Source organism: Megascapheus bottae, chromosome 15 (assembly GCF_031878675.1).
Source record: "Megascapheus bottae isolate mThoBot1 chromosome 15, mThoBot2.hap1, whole genome shotgun sequence".
NCBI lineage: Eukaryota > Metazoa > Chordata > Mammalia > Rodentia > Geomyidae > Megascapheus > Megascapheus bottae.
In genome coordinates this window covers 5,987,179-6,001,562 of record NC_143523.1, presented here as the reverse complement: position 1 = coordinate 6,001,562, position 14,384 = coordinate 5,987,179, and the positions used below count along the sequence as shown (strand labels likewise).

The 14,384-nt window shown below is 44.5% G+C and overlaps 1 long non-coding RNA gene across 2 annotated transcripts; it reads left to right on the top strand.

The window, feature by feature from the left end:
* Nucleotides 1–4,365: 4,365 nt before the first annotated feature.
* LOC150053713 (uncharacterized) lies at nucleotides 4,366–10,651 on the top strand. Of its 2 annotated transcripts, XR_016537777.1 has the most exons (4): nucleotides 4,366–4,461; nucleotides 6,127–6,285; nucleotides 9,699–10,153; nucleotides 10,244–10,651. It is a non-coding gene; the product is annotated as an uncharacterized LOC150053713 (long non-coding RNA). The 2 variants fall into 2 exon arrangements; XR_016537776.1 differs by having other exon boundaries at nucleotides 9,699–10,651.
* The last annotated feature ends 3,733 nt before the right edge of the window (nucleotides 10,652–14,384 follow it).

The window sequence follows — 14,384 nt, the reverse complement described above, 5'->3', positions numbered from 1 at the left end:
GGGCCGAGCGGGGCGTGCAGACCCCGCGGGGGGAGGGCGGACCGCCCCCTCCGGCCACGGCCACCGCGCGGGACGCCGTCTCTCCTTCCGGACGGCGTCCTCTCGAGGGAGCCCGAGGCCCTGGCGAGGCAGGAGGCGGGAGGTGGCCGGGCTGAGCCCGGGGGCGCGGCGGGGCTGTGGGATTGCGGTTCTCCAGTCAACACACTAAGCCCCCAGGAGGAGGGGGACAGGCTCTGAATTCCAGCCCCAGGACCAGAACACACCCAGACACGGGGGGGGGGGGAGTGCAAAGCAGGGTACCACACGTCATTCCACCCTCCTGGGCTCAACACTGAGCCTTAGATCTAGGTCACTCGCTCAGCCTGTATTCTCTGTCTGGACCTCACTCGTGGCAGAACCTTGCCTTTGATTCCTGAATCCCTTTACACCACACAATAGGCTCCCTGGAAGTTGTTTCCCAGAAGTCAGAAAGGAAGCATTGCTTTCTAAGGTCCTGCTCTGCAACCTGGGCAAGTTGGTGAGATCAAGTGTGGCTCTTGGAATTCTTACCGGGTCCTAGAATCCTCCATTAATCCTTAGCAAGTAGTAGGTGAGCTGAGGAGGTGGGGGCCGGGGAGGCTAAGGGCCATACCAAAGCAGGCTACAATGCCCTTGGACTCACAGATATGAGGCACTTTGATCAAAAAGCTTTAATGTGCAAGAAACTCAAAAATCTCTAGGTTTTTATCACCTCTCTTATCAGAAAAAAGGCACTGGGTACAAAGAGCATGATAATATTTTATGGTTTCTCAACAAGCCCGTTGTTTTCTTCTCTTTGTTCTCAACTGAGAAGTCTTGATAGAACAACCTGGACTTCAAAGTTATTCTTTTTGAGCCAGGAAACAGTGTTACATCTTGTATATCTTTTCGTCTGACATCTTAGGAACATATAAGAACAGATCTTGTGCTAGAATGATATTTGAGTCTTTGAAACCATTCACAGATCTAAGCAATTCATCCCACAGTAGCCAGGAAACATGGAAATACAAAAACTGACCCCTCATAGCAAATACCCAAGAGACAAATTAATGCCATCAGTTCATTTGACAAACATCCCCTGAGAGCAGTAGATGCTGACCATGCAAGGTGTTTCTCATCGGGAAGACCTCAAGAGTCCAGGAGGGAGGGAGCCAATCTGGAAATGGTGTGTCTTCAATAGACATAAACACAAATCTTACAGCTTTGGACACCTTAAAAAAAGCTTCACCCATAAAAGGAAAGAATACTTAATTTTCTTCTACTGGCAACTCTCATTATGCTGGTGTGAAGCAGAAAAACAATTCAGGATTCTCATTACTTCCCTCACTGCCAAGAGATGGGGGGGGGAAGGAGGGAGGGAGGGAGGGAGGAAGAGAGGGAGACAAACAGAGACAGAGAGACAGAGAGAGCTGGGCCTTGAACCCAGAGCCCCAAGTCACAGCTATCATTCTACCACTTAGGCCACAACTCTAGTTTTATTTTATTTTGTTTTATTCATTTAGGGTTTTGTTTTTTGGTTTGGGGGGGTGTTTTGGTTTTGGTTTTTGGTTTTGTTTTGGCTGGATAGTTGGAGATAAGTCTTTCTCAGATTTGTCTGCCTGGGCTGGCTTTGAACCTTGATTCTTGGATCTCATCCTCCTGAGGATTTAGGATTATAGGACTGAGTCACTGCCACCTGGCAACATTGTCTACCTTTTATTACTTGGTATTGGTGATACACACACACACACACACACACACACACACACACACACACACGGACTTCAAATTTCAATCATTTGGGAAACCCACACTGTCTGCCAGTGAAGAAATATGATAATGAGCTTACACAAATAAGATTCAGTGATTTTTAGCCAATAAGAAATAAGAAATATTCCTTTCACAACACTCATCGTTCCTGCTGCATTTCTGTCTGGAGGAGCCTGAAAAGGCCACCAGGTAGGAATCTGGCAAGAGCAGAGCAATGCCGTGCAGAAAAAGCCAAGGATGAACAGCCAGGAAAAGTTTTGAACCTGTCTGAGCTACAACACTATAGACAATTTTGCAATAAAGCACAGGTCCTGGGGAATATCTATTTCCTGTAACTAAACGACCTTAGAAGTCTAGCTGCAGCTCCTATCCAACCCCAGGTGACATCCTCCATAAATACTCCTAGACTGTAAGAGTCTCCCCCTCTTCCTCTTAGCCCTTCCTGCAAGATTTGACTTCTCCAGCCTCACTCATTATTCACCTCCTATCTCCTTAGCTCACTTGGTCTATCTATCCATCTATCTATGCATCCATCTATTTATTTAGCTATCAGCTTTACCAGATGTGTTATTTTTTCTTAAGTTGGTACCTGGGCTTGAACTCAGGGCCTCATGCTCTTGGGCTTACCTTTTTCACTAAGGCTGATGCTCTTACCATTTGAGCCACATCTACATCTCCACTCCCATTATTTTGCTGGTCAACTGCAGATTAAAAGCCTCCCAGATTTGTCTATGAGGTCTGGCTTCTAACCAGGATCCTCAGATCTTGGCCTGCTGAGTTGCTGGATTTCAGCACTGGGCTTTAAAGTGTATATTCACCTGCCTTATAAGACTTTCACTACCTCTCTGCACCCCATTCTGTGCTTCATTTCTCTTTTCTTTCCTTTTTTTCCCTTTGGTTTTTGTTGCGGTTGCTGTTGTTGTTTCTTGGTTTGATTTTGACAGAGTCTTAACCCAAGCTGGCCTGAAATTTGCAATCGTTCTGCTTTTGCATCCCAAATCCTGGGATTGTGGATAATCTTGTGTCACTTGTCCCACCTCTCTGGGGCTTTTCAAAAGACCATTATCATCTTGCACTTGTCACAGCTCATCTGTACCTCCTGGGGCAGTAATTAGAGGTCATTATTAGGCATGAGATCCTGGGATTTCAAAAGCCCAGGTGGTCCTCACTATGGTCTTCACCCTAGCAGAGTGACACCCACTGAGATCAAAGTCCTAGCAGCCCGAGTGAAAGCAGGGGGCTATTTCAAAGCATTATCTTCTAGCCTCATCCTCAACCGGCCCTCGCTAGAAGAGTGACGTGCTGAAAGACTGGCATGTGCTAAAGGAATGTCACACCAGCCTGATAAGTGTATTAAGTTATGTGTAAGAGCAAAGACAATGGGTGAGTTCTTAGCATGGGGCCAGAGATCTGAAAGGAGGCCCCTGAGAAGGCGTAGAACAAGGGACTGCAAGCCTGCAAAACTGGGTGAGGGAACAAAAACAGAAAATTCTGGAAGAGGGTTGGAAGGAGACTAGGTCAGTTCAGTTCACCAAGTTAGAAGTGAGGCCTATTTAAATCACTAGCGAGCATTTAAAAAATAGACTCTGCACCTAGGCTTGGTGGTCCCCTTCAATGGCACAACCCTCACATTCAAGAGACTAAAGCAAAAGCATTGTGAGTTCAAAGCCAGCCTTTGAGGCCCGGTCTCAATCAATCAATACACGACTCCATTTATGAAACTACAAAGGTCAGCGAATTGTCCATCTTGGAAAATCAATATGCTTTGCCTATAACCCTAGCTACCCAAGAGGCTGAGATATGCAGGATCCCAGTGTCAAACCAGCCTGAGGTAAGAAATCTGTGAGACTCCATCTCCAAAATAATCAAAAAGCCAAGCTGAAAACATGATTTGAGTGGATTATTGTTAGAGACTTTTGAGCTCAAGACAAGGACAAAGACTCGTTCTAACACCTGTTTTTATTTATTTTTTTCTCCATACTGAGGATAGTTCCCAGGCAGGGCTTCAAACGTACTAGATAAGTGGTCAGTCACTGAGTTACACTCTAGCTCTTTAAAAGGGATATAGTGCTACATGCCTTTTGAGGGGAAGGACTGGTTTGACTGAAGGACTGGATTTTTGGTGCTGGGAATCAAACCCAAGGGCCCTGGTTGGTCTTCCTAATTACATACATGCTCTACCACTCAGCCACACCTTTAGCTCCAGTCCTAACATTTTTTTTTTTTTTGCCAGTCCTGGAGACTAAACTCAGGGCCTGAGTACTGTCTTTGGGCTTCCCTCAAGGCTAGTGCTCTACTACTTAAACCACAGCACCGCTTCCAGCTTTTTTCCTATGTATGCAGTACCAAGGGGTCTTTGTGCATGCTAGGCAAGCACTCTACCACTAGGCCAAACTCCCAGCCCCTGTCCTAACATTTTTAATGACAGAGAAATCCATGAATCCAAGGTAGGGACCTGGCAGGGTCACCAAAAACCAGTCTGTCAGGTTATTTTTCCAAGCCAGGTATGTGTCCCAAACACTTATGTTCCATGCTTGGGACACTTCCTCCAAAGTTAGAATTCATTTGTTTTCTTATTTTGCAGGGGTTGAAGGGAGACGGGTTTGCTGTGGAGTGCAGGCTAACCCTGAACTCATGATCCTCTTGCCCTCACCTCCCAGGTGCCGGGATTACAGACATGGATTACCATACATGGTAGCAGTAAGAATTTAGACTAAGAACAAAAAGATTTAAGTAAAAGAAACAAGATCCAGGTATGGCCGGGAGTTTGGCCTAGTGGTACAGTGCTTGCCTAGCATGCACGAAGACCCGGGTTCTAGTCCTTGGTACCACATACTTAGAAAAAGCCAGAAGTGGTGCTGAGGCTCAAGTGGTAGAGCTCTAGCCTTGAGAAAAATCCAAGGACAGTGCTCGGGCCCTGAGCTTAAACCCACGACTGGCAAAAAAAAAAAAATCTGATAAATTCGGGCCGGGAGTTTGGCCTAGTGGTTAAAGTGCTTGCCTAGCATGCCTGAAGACCCGGGTTCGATTCCTCGGTACCACATACATAGAAAAAAGCCGGAAGTGGTGCTGAGGCTGAAGTGGTAGAGCTCTAGCCTTGAGAAAATCCAAGGACAGTGCTCAGGCCCTGAGCTCAAGCCCAGGACTAGCCAAAAAAAAAAAAAAAAAAAGATCCAGGTATGGTAGCTCAAGCCTTGGGGGGAGGAGAGGGTGAAGATCCAGGGATCACAGTTCAAGGGTAACCCTGGAAAAATTTTGGAGACTCCATCTCAGTCAATGGTTGGTGGACAAAGCACCTGTTATGTCAGCTAGGGGCGAAACACAATGGGTGAGAACAATGCTGTTCTCCACTGTCATGGGGAAGCACAAAGAGGAGGATCACAGCCTAGGCTAACATAAAGCAAGACCCTACCTCATTGACAAAGGGTGGAGAACCTGTCTAGTAAGCTGGAACCCTAGTACTGACCAAGGAAAGGTACGCAGAGAGCTATAAGCAATGTTTATTTTGAAAACACTACATTGCCTTTTGAAAACACAAGGTCCTGAGTTTAAGCCCTATGGATACAAAAACAAAAATAATCGAAAGAAAGAAAGAAAGAAAGAAAGAAAGAAAGAAAGAAAGAAAGAAAGAGAAAAGAAAACATCACAGTTCACTATTTTTTTAAAAAATGAGATAAATCTCAAATACTAGTTAAATATTTACATCCTTATCAATTTAGGCACTAAGGAGCTCAGTGTATTTTGCAATTTTTTTTATTGATTCCCTGAAGGCTAGCTGGATGTTGAAACTTGGATGACTTTTATCGCTTTTCTTTTGAGGACTTTAGCTTTTGAATCTTTTTTTAGTTATAACTATCATAAAGATTATTAAATCTCAACATTTATCAATTGAAAATAATGCAGACAGTTTTCCTTACAGTGTTGAATAAATTTAGTTTCCAGATGCTTTTTTTTCTCCAATTTTATTATGGTATAATTGGCAAATCAAATTATATATGTATATATGTATGTATGTATATATAACATATACATGATTTCATATACCTGTACACTGTGAAAAGTTCCCCACAGAACTGTAACCATGAGCATTTTCAGAATATTTTCATTGCCATATCTTTTTTTTTTTTTTTTGCCAGTCCTGGGCTTGAGCTCAGGGCCTGAGCACTGTCCTTGGACTTTCTCAAGGCTAGAGCTCTACCACTTGAGCCTCAGCACCACTTCTGGCTTTTTTCTATGTATGTGGTACCAAGGAATAGAACCTGGGTCTTCGTGCATGCTAGGCAAGCACTCTACCACTAGGCCAAACTCCCCGCCCAAATTGCCATATCTTTACCAACAACATTTACTATTTTTCCTCAGAACTCTGCTAAGAGTTGTATATCATTTTGAAAAATCAGGTGACAGCAGCAATTTGAGTCCTGACTTGGGGATTGCTAGGAAGCTATGTGTTTGTGGTTGTCACTTCCTTGGTAGTTGTATGACCCTGCATCCTCCCTCAAAAGGATTTCAGGGATAAAGGTAAGTCCTTAATTCAAAGAAAAGAAATTATTATTCTTGGCCATTTTTGTTCAACTTATTCTATTAATCGAATAAATTTACTTTTGTTTCTAAATTTGGGACTTATTTAAATATATGTGATGACACCAGTGTATTTCAAGTTGAGTGTGTGTGTGTGTGCATGTGCGTGTGCCCGTGTGTGCACATGTGCACATTTGCACAAATACTGAGGCTTGAACTCAGGACCTGGGTACTGTGCCTGAAAATTTTCACCCAGACCTAATGCTAGACCACTTGAGCCACTGCTCCACTTCTGGCGTTTTGGGGGTTAACTGGAGATATGAATCTCATGGACTTGCCTGCCTGAACTGGCTTCAAACTGTGATCCTTGCGTCTCAGCCTCCTGTCAAGTACTTGTTTTTCCTTCCATCTTTAATTTACTGCTAAGCTGTGTGTGTCTGGTCCTCCTAGTTCACAAAGCAGAGTGCTGAGTGTCAGAAGATCAAAGAGAGCCAGTAAGCAGCAGTCACAGCCTCCTGAGTTGAGGAGGTAACTGGATGTGCTCACGATTCCCAAGACTGCACTGGTCAGATGCCAGGGCACCTTCCATGGCCTGCATGGTGTCACAATAAGCTGGCAGGCTTTGTAGTCAGACAATCTAGAAGTCAGATCAGATCCTGAAGCCCCGTCAGATTAACTGGGTAACTTGAGACCCCCAAAGCCCACTTACCCCATCCAAGAAAGCGAGTTGATATGGGCATTAGTAAATGTGGCTTTTTCCAAACACCAAGCCCCTTCTAAGCCACCCTTCAGAAGTTCAACCCACAGCACTGCTATTAACTTCTTTACAGTGATGAACAAAGGTTCTTTTCCCCAGTCCTTGGTGAGAGTGGAAAAAGAGCCTGGCTGGGCCAGGCTCCCACAGAGGTTCATCTGCCTTCCCTCACCATAGTCTTGAGCAAGCAGTGTGCCACACAGGCCATTAGACCACAGCCTTGCACAGTGTGGAACGCAGGCTCCTGGCATCCCATCATGGTCCACTGCCCTGGAAGATTTGCCAGTGAGTGAGGAACTGATCAAAGCCCAGAGGTATGCACTGGAATGAGTAACCACTTGGAGAGACACGTGGGGAACTCATGCAGACTTTGTGGAGACTCTGATTGGCCAGCAAGCTAGGTTCACCTCTTTAACCCTGTACAACAGCCCCAGGTGGTTCCCTTCCTTGAAACCCCTCCTAGGGAAGGGATGTATGAGAATGTTGAAAGAAGTGCCATTGATCAAGATATATTCATAAACTGCTTTGTTAAATGGCAACTCCTTTCTACAACTACTTAAAGAATTTTTTTTAAGTTAGGGGCCGGAGCGCAGCCTAGTAGTAGAGTGCTTGCCTAGCATGTATGAAGCCCTAGTTTATGTTTCTGGAATAAAATACAATTAGAACTCTCTAGGGCAAACCTCTCAGTTTGAGCCTGCCCACTGGGGAAGGACCACAGGTAGGATATATGTCAGAGGCCATTTCATTAATCAGGTGCTGGTGATTCACTCCTGGAATCCTAGCAACTCAGGAGGCTGAGATCTGAGATTCTCAGTCTGAAACAGCCCTGCCCCCCCCAAAAAAGATGAGACAGCCAGAAGTAGAGCTGTGTCTTAAGCAGTAGAGTGCCTGCCTTGAGCAAATAAGCTAACGGACCGAAAGTCCATTAGATTTGATTTATGGAATGACAAGAGGGAAAGTTCAGGGGCATCCCAGGAGTAAGCACAGAGCCTGACACACAGCAAGTGAGAAAGGATTCTGTACGCTTTGTTCCAGCTCTGAAAATCAAGACAGGCCCAGGTATTGCCACAGGTGTGACGTTAATATTTAAACTTTTAAAGAGAGGAGAAACTATCAAACATCCTGTATCTGTCCTGTCAGAATTCTTTTGGAGTTTTGAAACAAATGTGTAGCTCAGCAGTGAATCCAATGAGATTGTTTCCAACTCCAGAAACATACACCGTTGTGCCACTGAGAAGACAGAGGTCTCCGAGTCACTGAAGGTAGTTTAATTTTAGAAGAAAGACAGAAGGTGATCACCTCACAAGAGCAGGAAATGGTTCAACTCAGGAACACAAGAAACACTTTCAGCTCATCCTTGGAGGTTTTCAATGTCTGGCAAGATCTTTCTAAACACACTCACACCTTTGCCAGTCTGGCAAAGATGCACTTGGTAGGGTATGTACTTGCAAATACCACCAGTACTGAGGATATTGATTTTTTTATATAGAAGCAGCTGATGAGGAAGCCATGACATTTTCCCCATGCTCACTTGACCTTCAATCAGCTTGCTTCTCCCGGAAACCACACCAGGGTCTCCCCATTGTGTTGCAAGAGCCTAGGGCAACAGCTGGCACACAATTGGTGTCCAGTAAAGATATATGCCAAAGAAGGAAGAAGGGGATCTTTGTGCTATTTATCTCATATATTTAATGTCCAAAGCAAATGGAGGAGAGAGTAGAAATGTTTTGAATATATAAGAACTGTTTAAACTCCACAGGCTAGAAGTGGTGGCACAGGCTGTAATCCCAGCATTTGGGAAGTAGAGACAAGAGGACCATGAGTTCAAAGCTAGTTTGATCTACATAGCATGATTCTAATCTCTAAAAACCCAGGGTCATGGATGGCTCAAGCCTACAATTGTATCTTCTTAGGAGGCAGAGATGGGAGGACGATGATTCAAAAGCAACCTCAACAAAAATGAAGATTCTGTTTCATGAATGTCTGGGCATGGTGGCATATGCCACTGAACTATGAGGGCAGCATAATGGCTGGGTTCACTAACATGTACCTGTCATCCCAGCCACTCAAGAAAGCCTGAGTAGGAGGATCAAAGCCCAGGCTGACCTGAGCATAAAGAAGAGAAACCGTGCTGAGGACCACAGATCTGTCTTAGCAGAGCTGAAGTTGCTCTTGGCTATGTGCAAAGGCACCATGTCAGGGCTGCCTAAGTGACAAGGGTCACTGAGATAGAGTGTAGATGCAAGCACAAGAGAACAATGTCCTGTCCACTAAAGCTCCACCCTTCTCCCAAATCAAGATAAGAAGATAGCTAGTTTATTCAAGAATGTTCATGCTTGGCTAGGCTCTCTCACCCTTCTCCCAGACAAAGATAAGAAAGTAGCTAGTTTACTCAAGGATGTGAGCTTAATAGATTGTTCAGCCTGGGGTTACTTTTCTACCAAAACCATGCTGTACTTTGTATTAGTGTTATAACACTAGTTATGTATAACATTGGCTGTCTTTCCTACTATATCCTGCTAGATAATAAGAACTGCTTGGGAGATGAGCTAAGGACCTTTGTCCTCTGAGAAGGAGTAGCCCCTGGTTTCCCCACTTTAGTTCCTGGTATTGTCTTTGTGTTTTTCTTCCTTTCTCATTCAGCATTTTCCCCTTCTAGGTATCTATTTACCTCACAACGCTGGACATGGCAAGAACCTACCTTGAAAATATCCAAGTGGTAGAGAGCCTGCCTAGCAAGCATAAAGGTTCTGAGTTCAATCCCAATATTGACAACAATTCTACAAAAACAAATCTGAGCTTGGATGTAACAAAAGAAAACGATGAAAGATCTTGCTTGAGCCGACATATCTGTGAAGAAAATGGAAAAATGAGACATGAGTACAAGAAAATATCAATTTCCTCAGTCTTCAGGTATGGTGGTCGTCTTTCTGTTACTATAACAGATACCTGAAAGAACCAACTTTAGGTTTGTTTTGTCTCCAGGTTCAGAGGTCTTGATCACAGTTATTGGCTGTGTGGCTTTGGGGTCTGTGTTGAGACAGAGCATCATGGCCGGAACGCATAGTAGAAGCAGCTTTTCACCTCATTGTGACCAGGAGAAAGAGAGGAGAGGTGAGGTGGGAAGAGAAGAGAGAGGGGAGAAAGAAACGAGGAGAATACTGTTAAGGACATACCCCCAACAACCTCACTTCCTTCCTCCAGGCCCTGCAGCCTGAAGGTTCTACCACCTCCCGATGTTATCACAGGCTGGGACCAAGCCTTTGACATGTGGGCATATTCAAGATGTAAATTATAGATTAAGGAAATACAATTCAAACTACAGGATACAACCTTCCACATACAGAATGGATTTAATTTAATGAAAGGCAAAGAAAAAATAATGAGTGTTGCCAGCATGCAGAGAAATGAAATCCTCACACATGACTGGAAACACGAAATGGTACAGGGCTATGGAAACATTATGACAATTATCAAAGTGAAACACGGAATGAACAGGGGAAGAAAGGAGAATAAAAGGCAGCTCTGCATTCCAGCACTGACACATTATCTTAACCGCAAAGTGCGCAAACAACTTGCATCATTTAAAAACATTTTAGCTAAATATTTGAGTAAGGGTCACCACTGGTTATTTAAATCACTGTGTGTGTGAATGTGGGGGGGCAGAAAAAGGGGGTGCCAGTCCTAGGGCTTGAACTCAGGGCCTGGGTCCTGTCTCCTAGCTGTTTTGCTCCAGACTAGCATTCTACTACTTGGGCCACAGCTCCATTTCTGTTTTTTTTTTGCTGGTAATTGGAGATGTGAATCTCATAGACTAATCTGCCCTAGCTGGCTTTGAACCATGATTCTCAGATCTCAGCTTCCCAAGTAGCTTACAGGCATGAATCACTGATTTCCAGATGATTTTTTTTGCCAGTCCTGGGGCTTGAACACCGGACCTGGGCACTGTCCTTGGGCTTTCTCAAGGCTTCTACGCTTGAGAGACTATCCCATTTGAGCCACACCATCACTTCCAGCTTTTTCTATATTTGTGGTGCCGAGGAATCGACCCGGGTCTTCATGCATACTAGGCAAGCAGTCTACCACTAGGTCAAACTCCCAGTCACCCAGTTGATTTTTTAACACACAGATTATTTGTGCTAGAAAAATGGTCCAAAATATGTGTCTGTATAAACTATTTGCCACTGTGGCTTCACCATACACATCTAGCTGAGTGTAACAGGATTGTTTAATGAAGTACTATTACTATTAGGTTAGAAAAGCTTTTGAGTGCTGACTGATGGGGAGTGGGGAAACCTATGTATAGCCTCTAATATTATATTACTTTAAAGTGTTGCCAGTGGAGACCAATGAATAATTAAACAAGAAATTATTATAAAAGGAATTTATTAGACCAAGACACCAATAGAATGAAATCTAAGGATTTGGTTGGAAAGACGCCAGGCTTTTAAAACAGCAGAAGTCCAAAGTCACACACTTCAAGCATTTTTTCTGTGACAGTCCACTGGAGGAGTGAGGATTAGGAATTACAGCACTTTGCTGGTCCACAGAAGAGCCTGGCACTCCTCTCCCTGCTCCTGCTCTTCAGCTGAAGTCTGTGATTACCGTACCTGAGAGTTCCCAACACATTTCAGAAATTCCTCCTTTTTGGGGTGGGTGGAATGTTGCATGTCTGTAATCCCAGCTTTACAGGAGACACAGGTAAAAGAACAGAAGTTCCAGGGCAGCCCCAAACAAAAACAAGAGATGCTACTGGGGGGAAAAATAGTAACAAAAGCCTTAAGGGGATAGGGATGTGGTTCAAGTGGTAGAGTATTTGCCTGGTAAGCCCAAGGCCCTGAGTTCAAACCCCAGGAATACCAGAAATTTCAACCTCTTCGCTGCATATCTTACCTTCATGGCTTTGGAGAAACTAATAGTTGTTTGTTTTTAAGTACTACCAACATGGAAAGTGAATAAAATTATATTCTCTATTTACAGTAGCTGCATTTTTAATCTCATGTGGCACCAACTGTCTTTTATAGCTACAATGCATTGGTTGGGAACATTCATTCAGATAAAAGAAAATGCATCTAAATAGCAAACAGTATGTAATGAAATAATATCTACTTTCAAAGTTTAGTCACATGAACATGAAGTCTTCAATTAAGTTGGAAAAAATGGGGAATATTTTCCATTTTCTATCATTCCTGATAACAATAAAGCTAGAAGACTGGCACTGCAGTTCAGCCTGTACTCCTAGTTACTCAGGAGGCTGAGATCCTGAGGATGGCAGTTTGAAGCCAGCCCAGGCAGAGAAGATTTTGAACTCCATCTTCAAAATAACCAGAAAAAAGCAGGACTGAAGGTATGGCTCAAGTGATAAAAGGCCAGTCAAATAAGCAATCCCAAGGCCCCCAATTCAATGCCTAATGCCATAACAAAGAAAAAACCCTGGGGAATTTAAGATTATAATGTAATGTTTTCATGTAACCAATGAACTTATACCTTGAAGACACTGATCATTAATTATCAGTGAGAAAGACCACCAAGAAATAACCAGGAACATCCACATAGCTAACCAAAGTAAGGAAACTGAGAATAAAACACATGGCACAGAATTATAGTCACCTGAATTCTGAGCTGTGTCCAGGAGATCATCACATTTCACAGAAAGCTGATGGTAGAATATTCTGCATAATACTGGTAAGGGATCTTTACAGAATCAAATTTTTAAGAGAGATGTTCAAAGCAGGAATTGGAACACATGTATTAAGCTGCTCAAATGAGCCCACTTCCTATAAACTTTTGGTCTCTGGGTAGCTTTCAATCCTCAGTTTCCTTTCCAGCCCTTTATAACCTTTCACTCATTCACTATCATGGAGAATCTGGAGCAAGTCAGAATCGTAAAAGATCTTAAAATGTTAACTTTATGCCCAGTGCTAATGGCTCAGGCCACCTAGCTACTCAGAGGACTAAGATCTTGAGATTGTGGTCCAAAGCCAGCCTGGGAAGATACATCCGAAAGACTCTTTCTCTGGGGAACTAGGGAGGAAAAGGCCATGAGTGGAACTGTGGCTCAAATGGTAAGAGTGCTGGTCTTGAGCAAAAAAAAAAAAAAAGTAGCTCAGGTGGTAGATAAGAGCACAAAGGCCCTACATTCAAGCCTCACTTCCTACACACACACACACACACACACACACACACACACACACACACACACCCCAAAACTTTGTAATATATGCCCTGTAGCTAACTCTAACATGTTGCTGCAGCTAGCTCTACCCAAGTCTGATTCAGTCTGGAAATCTAGGTTTAAAATTTGTATCAAATACTGCCCACTTTGCAAAATAGGTCAATTTGCTGTGCAGAGTGAATCTAGATTCTTGGGAGCATTGCTCCCTGCCCTCATGACTATTTTTAGGAATCTGGGGTCACTCTTGCGGTCTGCCCCACGTGTTTTCAAGACCTGCAGGGCAGCCAGGCTGTCTTCAGCAGGGAAGATTCGCCTCCACATTACACCACCCTTCCTGGCACAAATTTCCAATCTGCTCAGACAAGCCAAGAACCGTTATTATATCTATCAGCGTGGTGAAGTCCAAACCTTGAACGAGATCTAAAAAAGTCCATTCCATAGTTGCATCAAGCACCCAATTCTACCCAACTTTGTTCGGGATTAGGGAGAAACCATTCGATTTGCCCCAATAATTATCAAGAGGGCCAGGCATGGATAGCTCAGGCCTGTAATCCTAGCTACACAGGAGACTGAGATCTGAGGACTGTGGTTCAGTACCAGTTCCGGGATGGACGGTCAGGAAGACTCTCACCTCCAATTAACCACCAAAGAGCAGGAAGTGGAGATGTGACTCAAACGGTAGAGTGCTCGCCTTGAGTGAAAAAGCTAGGTGAGAGAGCGCAAGGTCCCGAGTTCAAACCCCAGTACTGGTGTGCGTACGCAACACACACACACACACACACACACACACACACACACACACACACGAGGGGCCTGAAATCTATGGAGACTCCATCTCAAGATGGAGCCCTTGGTGCACTGAGCATCGCTTCGGGCTCCAGCCTGGCACCTTTAGTAGCCAGGAACGGAATACCCTAACCCTAGGGGAAAGAAAAAAGGAAAAGCCCTTGAAGCGAAGTAAACTTGACGGACAGTGAAGAAAAGGATGTAGAAGTGGAGCGTGGTGGCCGGGGCGGCAGGACCGGGGTACCCGATGGCTTCTCCCCGCCCCCTGGCGGTGTCGCCGGCTGCCTGGAGAAAAGGGACCGGGAAGGGGCGGCCCTCGTGCGCCTGCGCCCCGCTGGGCCGAGGGGCGCCCTGGGGACCAGGGCAGCCACTCTTGATCCGGAC